This window comes from Silene latifolia, chromosome X (genome assembly GCF_048544455.1).
Source record: "Silene latifolia isolate original U9 population chromosome X, ASM4854445v1, whole genome shotgun sequence".
Lineage (NCBI taxonomy): Eukaryota > Viridiplantae > Streptophyta > Magnoliopsida > Caryophyllales > Caryophyllaceae > Silene > Silene latifolia.
Window position 1 is genome coordinate 56,015,646 of NC_133537.1, and position 4,429 is coordinate 56,020,074.

Genomic DNA, 4,429 nt, shown 5'->3' on the forward strand with positions numbered 1-4,429 from the left:
GGTGAGAGTCACTGGATTGCTGTCAAGAACATCCTTAAGTACTTGAGAAGAACTAAGGACTCTATCCTCGTGTTTGGAGGAGACCATGAGTTGCGTGTTACAGGATACACGGACTCAAGTTTTCAAACGGATAGGGATGACATGAAATCACAAGCTGGTTTTGTTTTCATGCTCAATGGTGGTGCCGTAAGCTGGAGAAGCTTCAAGGAAGTCAGAATCAGCGGATTCAACAACGGAGGTGAGTACATAGCAGCATCGAGGCGCCAAGGAAGCTATGTGGATCAAACAATTCACGGAAGGTCTAAAAGTAGTACCTACCGCCGATGATCCCATCACTCTCTATTGTGATAATAGTGGGACGATCTTCCAAGCTAAGGAGCCAAGGTCTAGTAATAGATCTAGACATGTACTTAGAAAGTATCATGTAATTCGAGATTTCATTGAAAGAAAGGAAATTGCGATTTGTAAGGTTGGGACGGATGACAACATAGCCGATCCACTCACCAAGCCTTTATCGCAGGCTAAGCATGATGGACATGTTACGTCCATGGGACTTAAACGTGTACCAAATTTTTGTTAGATTTTGAAATGAAATAAAAGTGTTGTTTTTGTTCATGTTCATAATCACATTTGTCTTTTATCATTAATTTATACTTTGTTACATCCAAACGGGTTGTAGAGACAATTGAACCCCGTTAAAGTGAACATGGATTAACATTGTTTTGCCCATAGTTACTTATATGAGGTGACGTCTCGAAGTGACTAGAGTGTGAGGCGATTGATGGCAAGTTCAAGTGCCATACCGTCATGTGAGATGACTAGTCGATCACATAGGCAGACTGTTAGGAACATTTTGTCGGGCCTTATGACCGCTTATAGAGTTCTGGCAAATTTATATAGCCTGGTCGTGGCGAGAGCTACTATAGTATTCTAATGAGTCGATTCTTTTGACTAAAGACTATTCACCTAAGATGGCACAGTTTCAGATTAACTTTGATTTGTGTTACTACGACCTTCGTAAATGGGGTCAAATGGGCATATTTTGGGTTATGATGGCTGTGGCTAGTCGAAGGGAATGAGTGCGATAGGAATTGTCCACCCCTTGTCAGGGTTATATCAATATCTCAGGGCCACTCAAGGAGCAATGAACTGGAAATGCGTGGCCACGCTCGGAGGGTATCCAGTACGACCTGAAAGACACCTTGCATTGAGTGGGAGATAGTAATAGGACAAGAGAATTGGTGACGCACACTTGTCGAGGACAAGTGGGAGATTGTTGGGAAATGTGTCCTCAACAATAGTGCGATCACGTGATTTAAATATCATTATTAAATCTCATTTTAAGAATACAATTGGGAAGTAATATTGTTATGTCAATGGTCAACATATATCGGTAATGATTGGTGACTAGAGTTTGACATTCATCGTCGTGTGACGGTGGTGATCGTTGACCCCTAGGTCATACCTAAAGGGCAATACTCTTAATTGATTATTTAATTAATCGTATAACGTTACGAGTTAATTAAATTACTTGAAAATTGACGGACGATTTTGGAAGTAAAATTTACGTATCAAATTGAAATGTGATTAAATGAGATACGGTCTGAGTAATTAAATTGTATAGTTACTCGGATGAAATAAATTGTTTAATGTAACAATTAAATTCGAATGAATTGATATAAATACAATCTGTTGTGATTTATAAATGGAAAAATATTTTGGCACAAGTAATTATGAAATTACTAAGTCGATTTTGTATATGACGTATTTTTATTAATACGTTGATTTTCATATGATAAAAATACATAAACAAATATATGTGACATGTGACATGTAACATATAGATAATTGACGAAAATAATATGGACACCATATTATCAATAAGTGCCGAAATATTGGGGGTGCACTAGCTAAAATATTGTGTTTATATTTTGTATAGAAAACATAATGATGATAAAGCTAGGTAGCCATGCAAACCTATTCTCCTTGTGAAGACCAAAATAGGCATGCATTGGCTCCCCAAAAAGCACCCCACCCACCGGTTTTCCCATAGAGAAAAAGGCAAAGTTTTTGTCTTATTTTTCTAATATACACTACCTTGTTTTAGTGTGATAATTCATTCATTCCTTAATCAAAAATTTTAGAGTTTTAGAGAGACAAAATTCTCTCTTCTTCTTCCTCCCATAAAACCGAAATAATATAAGTGTTTTATAATTTTTGGTTCAATTTTCTACTAAGATTAATATTATACTAGTACTTATAATATTAATCAAATTAAGAGAAGCCTTGGGTATAATACATAGGGAGAGATCTTATACTTAGATCTTTGTTCTTCCATAAGGATAAGCTCAAGAACAAGAAGAGAAAGGTGATCTCTCTTGTGCCCTAATAGCCGAAATCTACAATGTAAGGACATGATTTCTCCTCTATTTATATTATTGTTTGCATGCATAAGATCCGTTTTAATTTTATGACAAATTAGTTTAGACATATATGAGTATGTTAACATGTATATGAATCTACATTTCCTTCACACATCACTTTACATTCTAACTCAACAGGTAAATGACATGACTTCCCATAGACTAACCGATATGGTGATGCCCCAATCGGTGTTTTAAAAGCAGTCCGATATGCCCATAATGTGTCTTCCAGCTTAAGACTTCAGTCCTTCCGTGCTTAGAAACTACTTTAGCTAAGATCTCCTTAATCTCACGATTAGAAACCTCAACTTGACCACTAGTTTGGGGATGATAACCCAAACCACGCCGGTGTTGAACACCAACCGTAGACAAAATAGAAGTTAGTTTCTTTTCTTTAAAATGCATTCCCCCATCACTAATGACGACCCTAGGGACGCCAAATCGGGGAAATATAATCTTTTTAAAAATCTTAATCACGGTCTTGGCATCACAATGGGGTGAAGCAATGGCCTCCACCCACTTAGACACATAATCAACAGCTACCAAGATATACCTGTTACCTTTACTGGATGGGAAGGGTCCTTGGAAATCGATGCCCCAGACATCAAAGACCTCGACTTCTAGGATACCATTTGTGGCATCTCATGTCTCTTTGAAATGTTCCCTGATCATTGGTAGGAATCACAAGCTGAAACAAAAGCCTTAGTATCAGCAAACAAAGTAGGCCAGTAAAAACAAGACTGGAGTACCTTGGCCACGGTGCGCGATGGATCGTGGTGACCACCATAAGAGGACGAGTGATAGCCTTCTAAGATCACTTTAGTCTCCCATTGCGGAATACACCGTCTGTAGCGACCGTCTGCACATTCCTTAAATAAATAAGGGTCATCCCATAAATACTGCTTAGCGTTATACAGAAAACGCTTCCTCTGCTGATAAGAAAGGTCAGGCGGCAGTGTGCCACTGACAACGTAATTACTAAATCTGCATACCAAGGATCTTGGTTAATAATAGAAGACAAAACAGCAAACAAAGAATCATCAGGAAAAGAATCATCAATAGGTAAAGATTCTTCTCCCTCTTGCTGTGACAGTCTTAACAGATGATCAGCTACAACGTTCTCAGCACATTTCTTATCTTTTATCTGCAAATCAAACTCCTGAAGAAGGATTATCCATCTCAACGGCCATGGTTTAGCTTCCTTCTTAGCAAGAAGGTGTCTCAAAATTTGCATGGTCGAAAAAAAAAGAACTTCGACCCTATCAAATAAGAACGAAATTTTTCTAAAGCATAAACCACAGCTAGCATCTCTTTTTCAGTAGTGGTGTACTTCACTTGAGCCTCATCCAGAGTTCAGCTCGCATAGTAAATTACATTTAAAGCTTTGTCTTTCCTTTGGCCTAACACTGCTCCTAGTGCATAATCACTAGCATCACACATAATCTCGAACGGTAAATCCCAGTCGGGAGGCTGTATGATCGGCGCAAATACCAAAGCCTGCTTTAACCTGTTAAAAGCAGAAAGACACTCATCAGTAAATACAAAAGGGGCATCCTTAAGCAGCAACTGTGTATGTGGTTTAGCAATTTTTGAAAAATCCTTGATAAACCGGCGATAAAAACCAGCATGACCAAGGAAGCTCCTGACTCCTTTAACAGTAACAGGAGGACGTAATTACTGAATCACCTGCACCTTTGCTTTTTCAACCTCAATACCCCTATCAGAAACTAAGTACCCTAAGTGTGGGATTTATCTGTATGCATCCCTTTATTTTTAAGGATTATAACGAATTATAAAGTGATGATTACGAGTCATAAAACTAAATTGTATAAACAAAACGTAAAGGATTAAGAAATAACCTTCGGTCCTAGCTTTTATGGCCTATGAACAATATCGCAATGATATTCTCCTATCAGTTGCACCCAAGACGATATGAGAAATGCCCTTTGATTTTGCTAGAATCGATCCACAAATTAACTGATTAATTTTTAGGTTTTGTGTTTTTC